Consider the following 13,948-nt stretch of genomic DNA (forward strand, 5'->3'; position numbering starts at 1 on the left):
GTTGATGCTGAAAGTCGGGTGGAACTGGAAGAAAAAACATGACTTATTAATCAAGTGTTGGAACTCCAACACACACTTGACGATCTCTCAGCAAGAGTAGATGCAGTTAAGGAAGAAAACCTAAAACTAAAATCAGAAAACCAAGTTCTTGGACAATATATAGAAAACCTCATGTCAGCTTCTAGTGTTTTCAAACAACTGACACAAAGAGCAAAAGAAAGTAAGGGATTGATACCCTTCGTTTTATGGAATTGCTGCTGATCGTTTTTCTTTAAAACTTGGGTAAATTCCAAAAGTTACAGTACCTTTTTTTGTGACTTCACTGAATATTTATGAAAATAATGTCAGAGGTAGGCAAAATTAACAGTATAACAGGAGACTTCCATGAGTCTGTGTATTATGTTAATCTATGAAAACATGCAAATGTATTGTAGAGACTTTATAATTGCATATATTTATGAAACTTAATGATGAGTGTTTTATCAAATTTGCTTTGGCTTGTAGGCTTAGCACTGTCGTTTCTTATAGGCTTAGTACAAGACAATAACCACCATGTTGTGAGAAAGTGACCAAAATCATGCCCTGAATGCACAGCTTTATGTCCCTGTTCGCCATCTTGTGCCTCTTCTCCATTGGCCTCTCCTTCCTACTTCCCTTCCCCTCGGGGAAAACTGGTTTCACATTTGTAAAAGTAATTTTACTAGTTAATCACTCTGAGAGTAACCTGAACTTTGTTGAAACTCAACCAAAATAAGATACTTTCTCAGCTAGGCTTGCCATTTGTGATATTTAGTATTGAGGTAGGATTGCTGGTTTCTTCCGAATCAGTTGAAAACAGATGGAGGCTCTGAGCTTAAAAGTGTTTCCTTGAAACTGAATTGTCGACTTGGGAAGATTTGTTGGTAAAAACTTTTGTGCACAAAAGATCTCACTTTTTGTATTATCTGAAAAGATATAAGTTCTGGTCATTTGTGGGTTTAAAATAGAAATCTTGAGGAAAAAGCAGAAATAAGGTGGGAAAGTGCTCGGTAAACAACAGTAACCAACTCCAAATATTTTCACTAGATTTGTATTATCTCTGGCACAGAGCAGATCTTTTGGGAAATATATTTGAAAGTAGATTAAGGTTGACTAGCCTTTTGTCAGCCACATCTAGAAAGAGAGCAGTTACACAGAGTTTGGTCTCAAGATTTATTTATACCCAGCAGATCAACTTTTGCAAAATTTCTTGAATGCATTAGTATCAGACTCGTGAATAAAATGGGAGGGTTTTACATATATACTTATTGATGATCTTGTTTAGTATTTTGTCTCACTTGTTCTCCTAGAATTTTCTGTCAGATCAACTACTTGGTTTGCAGAGTTTTACTCATCCTTTAACCGTTTCTGAAAATCTGATTTGTAGATACCACTTGGTAACAGAATCAATATCAGAAGTTATGCTAAAATGTAATCATAGAAAAAGAGATACACTAATATAGTTTATAATGATTAGATTTGGGCTACTTTTAATCATGGAATAATCTTATGTATTGGTGTAAGATTTGATTAATGACTTTAACTGTATGAATATATAATAGTCATACTGCAAACATTTGCATCCCTTTTGTGACCTGATTTACAGACGTTTAAATTGTGTTGCAATTCTGCTTTGCTGTTTAATAAAAAGCTATTTCAGAGGAAAAAAAAAAGACTAAGCATATGAGAGAAAATATTTTGTGCCATTGTATATGTGTTGTGTCTTAAGTGAAGTATTATTACAAAAGAGTCAAAAATATTTTTAAAATGTAAAAGTTTATAAAGTAAAAAGTTACCGTATGCTAAGATTAATTTATTATTAAACAAATAAAATTTTTTATAAATTGAGTGTAACCTAAGTGTGCAGTGTTTATAAAGTCCGCAGTAGTGTTTTTAGGAAGATGGCTCAGGTCTAGAAATAGTATGCACTACTTTTACCCATGTTCACTGATCAGAACATTATTTCGTGGTAACACATAAACACGTTTAGTTGGAAGCGTGGTCTATCGCTGTGCCCAGATGCAAGCATATATATTAATGAAGAGCAAGCCAACTTCTGTTATATCAAGGGTCCATGATACATCACTCCACAGTGAGCAGCACTTAACAATATGGAGTCGTGTTTAAGAATAAAGGCACTTGATTCAGAAAGTAATGAGGTCTTACTGTATATTTAAAAAAAACTATAAATGAATATATCTCAGCTATATACATAGCCAGGTACAAAGGTAGCATAATTCCAAAGTAGAAAAGCAAAGAGATGCATAATTTAAAGTAAGCAATCATCATGTATTAATCAAATGGTAAAAGATGATTTTTCCTTCTGAAAAGCTGTAACTAAAAAAATAAACAGTGTCGTGGAAAATGCAAACTTACCCCTCTCATATTTATTAACTAAGAGGACTACTTGGCTTGTGAAGGAAATCATCTAGAGAAGAGTTGCAGAAAGATAGTGGTACAAACTAGGAGGCCTTCAAACATTTGTGGACCATGAATATAACTTAGAAAATTATTATCTGTAATTCTATTAATTTCAAGAACTTGAACCAGGATTAAATGATTAAAATGATAAATTGCTGAGAAAAACTGTAGGTTGTTAAAAAGGTATGAAACCATATTTGTGTTTTGTTTTGTTTTTTTTGATAAACTTTATTTACTAATTTTTAAAGAATTTTTTAATCAATATTTTTTATTATGATATTGTGCTGTACAGCTAAGGGTTAGGTATACAAATATGCTTCGTTCAGGCACCCTTGTTGATAAGAGTTGTCTCCCCGTCCCCAGACAGATATTTACTACCATTAATCCCATCTCCCTTCCCCTCCCCCCCAATAGTTTCTCACCACTGTCAGTCATTTTCTTATAGTAATGAAACCATATTTGAATATTGCCTTATAGCCAAGCACAGTGGCTCACGTCTATAATCCCAGCACATTGAGTGGTGGAGGCAAGAGGTATGCCTGAGTCCACAGGTTCGAGACCAGCCTGGGCAACTTAGTGAGACCTCACCTCTACAATAAATAAAAAAATTAGCCAGGCACAGTGGCACATGCCTATAGTCCCAGCTACTTGAAAGGTTGAGGAGGAAGGATTGCCTGAGACCAGCAGGTCGAAGTTGAGGTGGCCGTGAGCTTGCCACTGCACTCCAACTTGGGCGACAGAGTGAGACTCCTACTCAAAAAAAAAATTGCCTTATGCAAATATGAGTGCCTTTCTCATATAATAGAAAAGTATGTTAATCTTTGCTGTTTAGAATCACACATTAAAAGTCAGTATTTTTCTTATGTTCTTGAATTGGAGTCTCATTCCATCACCTAGGCTGGAGTGCAGTGGCATGCTCACTGCCACCCCAGCATCAACCTGCTGGGCTCAAGGGATCCTTCCACCTCAACCTTCCAAGTAGCCAGAACCTTAGGCACATACTACCACACCCGGCTAATTTTTTGATTTGTTGTAGAGATGAGGTCTCACCAAATTGCTCCAGTTGGTCTCGAACCCATGGACTCAGGTCATCCTATCACCTCAGTCTCCCAAAGTGCTGGGATCACAGGCTTGAGCCACTACACCTGGCCAAAAGTCAGTATTTTTCTGTGAAATCGTCTTCATTTTTAAAATGAGTTGATGGCTCACATAACACTGTTTATGCTGTGGTTTCTTATCAGTAAGATAGAAAATAATATTTGGAGGAAAAAACCCTGTTGTGAATGTTTGTCATTAAAATCCAAGTCAAAAAGTGACATGAAAAGTAAGATTTTTATTTTAAGAAGTCACAAAGGTTTTTGTTGCTTTTTTTCTTGGTCCCTTTTAGACTTTTAGTAGGCATGACACAAGGAAATGGCACGGAAGTAACTGAATTCTTTCTTCTGGGATTTGGTGCTCAACATGAGTTTCAGTATGTCCTCTTTATTATATTTCTTCTGATCTATGTGACTTTTATGGTGGGCAATATTGGAATGATTCTACTCATCAAGATAGATTCCAGACTTCAAACACCCATGTACTTTTTTCTACAGCATTTGGCTTTTGTTGATATCTGTTACACATCTGCTATTACTCCCAAGATGCTCCAAGTCTTCACAAAAGAAAATAACTTGATATCATTTCAGGGCTGTGTGATGCATTTATTGGTTTATGCAACATTTGCAACTAGTGACTGTTACCTTCTGGCTGCAGTGGCAGTGGACCGTTATGTTGCCATCTGTAAACCCATTCACTATCCCATAATCATGTCCTGAACTGTCTGCATCCAACTGGTAGCTGGATCATATGTCATGGGCTCAATAAATGCCTCTGTACACACAAGGCTTTACATTTTCACTGTCCTTCTGCAAGTCCAATAACATCAATCACTTTTTCTGTGATGTTCCCCCAATCCTCTCCCTTTCATGCTCCAACACTGACATCAACATCATGCTACTTGTTGTCTTTGTGGGCTTTAACTTGATGTTCACTGTGTGGTTGTCATCTTTTCATATATCTTCATTATGGCCACCATCCTGAAGATGTCTTCCACTGCAGGGAGGAAGAAAAACTTCTCCACGTGTGCCTCCCACCTGACAGCTGTCACCATTTTCTATGGGACCATCTCTTACATGTATTTACAGCCTCACTCTAGGAATTCCCAGGAGAATATGAAAGTGGCCTCTATATTTTATGGCATTGTGATTCCCATGCTGAACCCTCTGATCTACAGCTTGAGAAATAAGGAGGTAAAAGAAGCTTCGAAAGTGACAGGTAAAAAGTTTTTTCAGATTGGACCCAATTGTTAAAATTTAGCACATCAAAACATCGAGCAGAGATGTTCTACTGGAATTTAATCTCCCTGAAATTGGGAGCATGTTCACCGCTTAAATCAGTGCTACCTACCTCTACAGAGAAATTCTTGTAATGAGGGGCGTATATATATGGTAAGAAATTCTCCTGTGACTAATTTTCCCTGGAATACAGGCTGAGTGACATATCTCACACTACCCACAAAGAAAGATTTTGTTGAGATTACTTAAAAAGTAAGAAGCATGTATGAACTTTATAAAGTATTATTTCAAATATGTTTTAAGACTAGAAATGTCTCATTTGTATAAAATCAATATTAAAATGATGTTTATTATTTTCCATTCATTTAAGCAAGTGCTCTGAATTGCCTGCAATGAGGACCTTAACAAATTTTGTTCACATTATTACACAAATCTGAGTGTAAAATAAAAGCATTGCTTTAAAAAGCATCTTATGACTCAGGATATTCTTTCTAGTCTATATTCCCATATTTGTTACATTTTCTGGCACTTAAAAACACTATTTCTATCATTAGATATCCTATTTATTCTGCATCTAGCTTTTTCTGGCCTAGAGAAAGGAAATTCCTAAAAATAGTTTCTATTTTCATCTCCTATAAGATTATCTAGAAATAGATAAATCTAAAAACCTAGGTAATGATTACTTATTTACAAAAGGCACATCAGTCATCATGTTCAAATGGGATTTAGAAGGGAAGCCAAGAATTGTTTGAGTTAAAAATAGAAACTTTTAAGAGAAAAGCTTTAGTATACAGATTGTACATCATATCCTAATGGTGTGAATGCAATGAAGAAAAGAATGTGGCCATTTTTGCAACCTACCACACGATGGTAGGTTCCTACTCAGAGTAAATTGCTTTTCAGCTAGGAACACAGAGTAGGTTATGATTTATTCTGCCACAAATGTATATACGAGAAACAATCAAATTAACTCTCTGTTAAGACAAGAGTTACTTGTATTCTGCTCATTTTTGTATTCCCAGAAACCATTAATTGTCAAGAATCTATGTGCTTATTAAAATAGCTCTTGAATAAGAGAACAAAGAATACATACAGAAACTCTGAATGTGTCTAGTAAATGAGAATGCTTACTAGCTACATACCAGTACTGCTCTATGTCAGTCCACGTTTTATAAGAACTTGCTGGGTCCAGCAAATGTATCTAAACCATACAATAAAGGCTCAAGTCTTCAACCAAAATGTGAAGTCAATGATTAACAAAGATGATTAACTTTATTTTTTAAAATATTAGTCTAGACTTTGATGAAAGAAAGATGACCACAGTTTGGGACAGAAATAACATGGGAAAGAGATTACCTAAATACACTGAAAGACAAATAATTTATTTGTTATTCTATATGTGTACTCACAGCTGTGACAACATATAGTTGGTTGACTTCATTCTCCTCTATTTCTTCCTGAAAGGACTCTGATTTTGTGTGGAAGGTAATACCAGAAAAATAAATACTTTATATCCCAGATTCTATTGAAGTTAGGATGGCATTAGTCTTAGTTTGCATTCCTGAGATATGGCCTTGAGTAAAGGTTATATATGGGAGGTAGGGAATATAGGGAAGAATTAAATTTATCTAAAGACAAATCTTGACTTTGCCCTTGGCTACTTTGAAATGATCTCTAATTGCTGGAATGTCCTATCTAATAGGAGTGACTTTATTTGTCTGGAACAGTCTTTATTTGGCTACTGCAAGGTCTAACAATTTGATTTGTGATGAGAAGTTCAGGATATTCTATATCAATTACAAACTCCAGAGGCACTGGAAACCTGAAATATTATTCTAAACCTTGAATCTAAAAATCAGTCACATACCCAGTAAGTAATCAAGCTCCAATAAAAACTCTGGACACAGAGTTCAACTAAGCCTCAACTAAACTTCCTAGGTTGGCAGTACTCCATGCCACAATTAATGTCAAAAGCATAATATAGCCGGGCTCGGTGGCTCAGCCTATAATACCATACCTTTGGGGGGCTGAGGTGAGTGGATTGCCTGAGCCCGCGGGTTCAAGACAGGCCTAGGCAGCAAGATCTCATCTCTACAATAAATCAAAAAATCAGCCGGGCGTGGTAGCGCATGCCTGTAATTCCGGTTACTCCAAAAGCTGAGGTGGAAGGATCGCCGGAGCCCAGCAGAAGAGGCTGCGGTGACCAGGAGTGGCCACTGCACTCCAGTCTGGGCGACAGAGTGAGACTCCAACTCAAAAAAAAAAAAAAAAAAAAAGCATATGTCCCTGCAGATGATGGAAGTTTCATGTATGGACAACTCCCAGACTTTGCCCTATATATCTCTTCCTTTAGCTGGTTCTAAGTTGTATCTTTTTTCTATAATAAAATTGTCATTGTATGAATAGTGTGGTCCTGATATCTTCACGGTTGGGGCTTTATAAAAAATTATCATTGACTGAGTGGTTTATAACAATAGAAATTTCTCCTCCTTTTTTTTTTTTTTTTTGTAGTTCTGGAAGCTGAAAGCTAGAGAACTCTCTAAACTCACTCGTGAGATCTCCATCCTCCTGATTTAATTACTGCCCAAAGGCACCATCTCCTAATACTATCGCATTGAGAGACAGGACTTCAATATAAGGTTTACAGGGAGCCCAAACATTTAGTGCATAATATTTCACTCCTGACATCCCAAAATTCATATCCCTCTTACAAGAGAAATAAATTCACTGTATTCCAATAATCTCAAAAGTCTTAATGTATTCCAGTATCAGTGCTAAAGTCTGAAGTCCAAAGTCTCATCTAAATATCATCTAGATAATCCCAGGTTTGGGCACCAAATATATATATAAAATCTAGATAAGACATGAATGAGACTCTTGCTATGATTTATCTTGAAGAAAAATTCTTCCCCAATGTAAACCGCTGAAACAAAATCGGTTTTATGCTTCCAAAGAACAATGGCGGAACAGGCATAGGATACATATTTCCATTCTAAAAAGTAGAAAGAGAAAGTAAGAAAGATGAGATGGGTCCCAAATAAGTGGAAAGTCATATACAGTAAACTCTATATGATCCTACCTCTTGGGAATAATCCTCTTTGACTCCAGACCATTCAAGTAGAAATCCAACTATCTAGGCCCACAGAGTGGCAACATCACATCCTCAGCTCTCACTTGCATTACCCATACTGTGGTTCTCTGCTATAGCCCCACCCACGCTGCTGCTCTCTGTTGGGTTAGGAGTCATGCCCTCGCGTTGTGCCAAACAGCCCCATCCCCACAGCTCCTCAGAGTATTGGTCCCACACTTTGAAACTGAGCTGGAGGCAACTCTGCCTTCCCAGGACCAGGAATACAGTCTGTGGTGGGAGTGGCAGCCCTAATGATCTCTGAATTGCCTTCAGAGTTCTTTTTCCCTTCTATTGAAGAATATCACTTTGCATCTGAATAACTGTGCGGTTCACTTCTGAAAGGTCGAAGATCGCCTTCAATTTGTCTCATTTTTTGTCTTTCTTTTAGTCCTTGCTGCTGCAGTGTTTCTGCTGGTATAACCCCATCTCAATTTCTGGCTTTTGTTAGGATGTCTGATTAAATCCCTGCTTCACTTCCATACTAACTCTCTGAATCAGCCACTTAGCCACACTTATTCTCTTCCAAACATGACTCTCTCTTTTTTTTTCAGTATGAATAGACCATTGAATGATTTAAAAATATTTAAACATTTTTCTTAAGCACAACCATACATATACACATTATCACTTTCAATCTTCCTAGCATGTAAATATATTTGTATATATTGAGCAAACACAAAGCAACATTTACTAAATTATATCTATGGTATAAAATATCATGATTCAACAAAAATCATGTAGCAGTAACCCAATATAAGAAGGAAAATAAATTTTAATATAACATTTGACTCTCATTGAGACAGGAATTAGCTTGAGACGGATAAATTTCATTTTTTTTCCCCAAAAGAACAAACCATAAGGTAAGAACAATTCATTATTATTTCAAATGTAATAATTTCTGGTCCATAAAGGATAAGACAGACCGAGTTAATAGGTGACAGAATATGAGGAAATCTTTGTCAAGTGAACTGATAAGAAATTCAAATCTAGAATAAACAGAAAACATCTATAAATCAATTCAACAGAAACATTGACAAAATCATACATAATTTATAGAAATGTGAACTCTCCAAATTGTAAGCAGAATATTAGACAACAATAAAATTAATTTGTACTTAAATAAAAATTAAAATAAGATATCACTTTATGCTTATTTTCCTTGACAAAATATACTAGGAAAATACCATGGTCACAAGAAAGTGAGGATGTGGGAACCTGCATGCATGATTAATAGGAATGTCCACTGGTGCATTCTTTAGGAAAAGTGAACTACCAGGATCTATAAGGAACTCAAACACGCCAAAAAGAAAAAATTAAACAGCCCCATTAAAAAGTGGACAAAAGACATGAATAGATACTTCTCAAAAGAAGACTTACGGGTAGCCAACAAACACATGAAAAAGTGCTGCTCAGTCTCACTAATCATTAGAGAGATGTAAATCAAAACTACATTGAGATACCACATAACTCTGGTAAGAATAGCCATCATTAATAAAACAAAAAACAACAGATGCTGGTGAGGATGTGGAGAAAAAGGGAACACTTCTACACTGCTGGTGAGAATGCAAACTAGTTCGACCTATATGGAAAACAGTGGGGCAATTTCTAAAAGAACTAGAAATTGACCTTCCATATGGAAGAGCAATCCCCCTGCTAGGAACATACCCAAAGGAACTCATATCATTCTACAAAAAAGATACCTGTACATGCATGTTTATTGCAGTAGTGGTCACAATAGCAAAAACCTATAACCAACCGTGCTGTCCATCAAAAGGGGACAGGATAAAAAATATGTGGTACATACACATGATGTAATATTATGAAGCCATAAGAAAGGAAAAATATATGGACTTCGCAGCAACTTGAGTGAATTTAGTGTCTAAAAAACTCAGCAATCTATCTTAGAAGCAAAGAGCTGAGCCGGGCTCGGTGGCTCAGCCTGTAATTCCACGCCTTGGGAGGCTGAGGTGAGTGGATTGCCTGAGCCCGCGGGTTCAAGACCCGCCTGGGAAACTTGGTGAGACTTCATCTCTACAATAAATCAAAAAATATTATCTGGGTGTAGTAGCACGCACCTGTAGTTTCAGTTACTTGGAAGGCTGAGGTCAAGGTTCTCCAGAGCCCAGCAGGTCAAGGCTGCGGTGGCCGGGAGCGGCCACTGCACTCCAGTGTGGGTGACAGAGTGAGATTCCAACTCAAAAAAAAAGAAAGAAAGAAACGAAGAACTGAGCAAAACATGTTCTCCCTCATAAGTGGACCCTAAACATTTACCATAATACTATAAGAAAAGGATTTGCAGTAGCAGGACACTGCCAGGGGGTGGGGAAGGCACATAACATCAATAAGGGTACCTGATCTCAAATCAGGCAAAGTGGGGACCAAAAGGAGGCCCCAAACTTTATCTGTACGATGACCACTTTTATACCTAATCCTGAATTATACCCCACATCTTTAAAATAAATAAATAAATAATTTAAAAAGTGAACTAATAATATTCAGTCAAATTAAATGTGTGCAGTATACTTCACACTCAACAATTGTGTCTCCAGGCATATATTACAGAGAAATTTCACACTAAGTTATCTGCAATGGAGACAAGCTGTAGGCAATCTTCTATTCACCAGAAAATAACATAGCTAAATTTAAAATGATGAGAACCATAAAACAGAACAATTTAAGTGTGGTTCATGGGCCAGCATCAGACTTTGAACTCTGCATGCCAGTCTATGGTGAAATAAGGACAGAAAGTGAAACTGAGCATTTATTGAATTACAGAACTTTGAATTACAGAACTGAGCATTTATTGAATGCAGAACTTTGACAATCTTGAGACCTTTTATAGCTTTTTAAAAAAATTTGATCAATAACACATTGAAAACTTTTATTTATTTTTTTTCTTTTTTATTATAAAGATATGGGGTACAATTTAGAGTTAGGTATACAAATATTGATTATGCAGGTACCCTTGTTGATGAGGTATGCCCTCCAGAAGACAGTGTGGTGATTTCTGGAAGAACTAGAAATTGAACTCCATATGACCCAGCAATTCCCCTATTAGGAATATACACATTGGAAACTTTTAAAAGAAAATAATCCTTTACCACAGATCCTTTGATAAATGATTCCCTGGAGAACTATACATGGCCATGCATTCTTTATATTTTTTATTTTATTTTATTTTATTTTAAATTTTTTTATTTTTATTTTTTTAATTTCTTTTTATTTTATTTTATTTTTTAGTTAGAGTCTCACTCGGTCGCCCAGACTGGAGTGCAGTGGCCACTCCCGGCCACCGCAGCGATCCTTCCGCCTCAGCCTTCCAAGTAGCCAGAATTACAGGCGCATGCTACCACGCCCGGTTGATTTTTTTATTTATTGTAGAGATGAGGTCTCGCTGCCCAGGCGGGTCTCGAACCCGTGGGCTCAGGCAATCCACTCACCTCAGCCTCCCAAAGGCGTGGGATTACAGGCTGAGCCACCGAGCCCAGCTTGGCCATGAGTTCTTGATAGTCAAAGTAGACTTGGTGAGGAGGGGAAAAGGGTAAAATAAGAATATGAAAATAAGTAGGAACAATATTACAGATATGCTAAGATTTTGAAATATAATAATTTTTATTTGAGTAAATGGGATATTTTAATTAAATATATAAAGCATAAGAGAAAATATAATTAAATAAAAGCAAATATATTTTTCTATATTCCTCCCAACTAAAGTACCAATACTTGTATTTAAGCAATTATTATGAACTACACAGTATCAATGCTACTTGAAGTGATGGAAAGCATGAAAAAAGAAGATATGTCTCAAAATAATTTTTATGAAACAAGCTAACAAAAATAGCTCAGAAACAACAGTTTCATACCATTCACAAATAACAATGCAAAAATCCAAACTAAAAATACCAGCACAAAAATAATAGCAATATTTTTTTTTTAAATGACACACCAAAACCAAGTTAGTTCTACTATTTATATTTATTAGTAGTACAGGCTAACTCAATATTATAAAATCTATTAAAATAGTACATCATATTAGTTTATTTTAAAGGTAAATGACAGAATAATATCTTTATATACTAAAAATTATTTGCTAAAATTAAGTTCTAGTATTCAATAAAAATTAAAATATCTCAACCAAAGAGTGTATCATATTTATGGGTAAGCACTAAAACTTTCCTCTTAAAGTATTACACAGGAAAAATACAACCTTGTTCAAAATTATCCTTAAGATTACTCAGGCACTCCTGACTAAATCACTTTAAAGTATAGAAATATATAAAAAGAATGCAAATTAGAAAAGAGTAAGATTATTACACAATTAGAAAATGACATGGTTTTTTTCTGGATATCACAGGAGAATTAACAGTTACAAACAAAAGAATTCAATAAATGGATAAATAAAAAATAATACCATGAATCATTAGAATAAATAGGAATAAGACAAACTAAAACATAATAGAACAAAAATCAATCTTTTTTCTATATATGACAAAAAGTAGAAATTATTTTAATACCATCCCAAATATATAATATCTGTATGATGAAGACTACAAACTTTTCTGAGAGACATTAAATAATCTATATAAATAGAAAGATATGCTATGTTTGAAGATTGGGAAACCAAATATTTTTAAAATGCTCCCCACATCAATCTATATTTTCAATGTAATCACAACACCAACAAGTTTTCTGTAGAAATTGACAGGCTAATTCTAAAATGTATTTGAAAATGAAAAAACCTTCTATAGCCAAAAATTTTTTTATATTGGCTAAATTTGGAGAACCTACACTGTATGGTTTCTGAACTAACTATAAAGGTATATAGTAAATAAGCCACTCTAGTAATAACATAGGATAGGAATATTAACAAATGCAATGAACTAAAGAGTAAAAAAAAAAATAGAATGATCAATTAATCATCAACAAAGGTACCAAGCTAATTCCACAATGAAATGACAGTCTTTTTTAAAAAAAATGGTGGTGGACTGGATAGCCAAGAGGGGGGGAAAAAAACCACACTAAATACACTATACACAAAAATTAATTTGAAAATAATCATATACCTAAAGTGTATTATAGACAAACGTAGTTGCTAAACTAAAAATTTGTAATAGAAAAGACAGAAAAAATTCTCTATGATCTTGAGATGGCAAATCATTTTAGATAGAAAAACAATATCACAAAAGATTAAGAAGTTACTTTACCAAAATTTAAGATGTCTTTTCTAAAGACACCATTAACAAAATGAAAAACATATACAATAGATTGGGAGAAAATATTATATATGAATATATATGTGTGTATAGATCTTTGCATGTAAATGTATTTTATATACACTCTATATGTCACATACATATGACAAAAATCTTATATTCCAAATATATAAAAAAGTCTTATAACCCAATAATAAGACCAATAACTCAATTTAAAAATGAACTAGTGCCAGGCACTAATAATCCCAGCACTTTGGGAGGCTGAGGTGAGAGCGAGGCTGAGGCCTGAGCACATAGGTTTGAAACCATCCTGGGCAACTTGACAAGACTGCATCAAAAAATTAGCTGGGCATGGTGACGCATGCTTGTAGATCCAGCTACTTGGAAGGCTGAGGCAGAAGAATTGCCTGAGCTCAGCAGTTCAAGGCTGCGGTGGCCATGAGCATGCCACTGCACTCCAGTTTGGGCAACAGAGTAAGACTCCAACACACATAAAAAAAATTTTTTTAATAAAATAAAAATGGACTAGCAATGTAGAATAATGTCAAAAGGATAGCTGAATAAAAGGTTTCAGTTCCCATCCTCCCACTAAAACACCAATTTTGGCAAAGACCCATGGGTGAGAATATCTTTGTGGGAGCCCCAGAGTCTAAGTTTTCTGAACTCCAATGAAGCCAAAAAATCTGGGAGTGAATGTATTGAAAAGAGTTAAGAAAGCATTTTTACTTTACCCATGTCACCCTTCCCCCAAGGCAGCACAATTCAGTGGCAAGGGAGGTCTTATCAGCCCACAATCTCTTTCATAAGGGAAAGCAAAAGTAAAATGAGTCCCT

At 35.4% G+C, this 13,948-nt stretch overlaps 1 pseudogene; it reads left to right on the forward strand.

Moving 5' to 3' along the window:
• The first annotated feature begins 3,839 nt into the window (after positions 1-3,839).
• LOC103258051 lies at positions 3,840-4,787 on the forward strand (annotated as a pseudogene).
• Positions 4,788-13,948: the final 9,161 nt, after the last annotated feature.

This window comes from Carlito syrichta, unplaced genomic scaffold (genome assembly GCF_000164805.1).
Source record: "Carlito syrichta isolate Samal-C Ts95f unplaced genomic scaffold, Tarsius_syrichta-2.0.1 Scaffold301948, whole genome shotgun sequence".
In the NCBI taxonomy this organism is placed as follows: domain Eukaryota; kingdom Metazoa; phylum Chordata; class Mammalia; order Primates; family Tarsiidae; genus Carlito; species Carlito syrichta.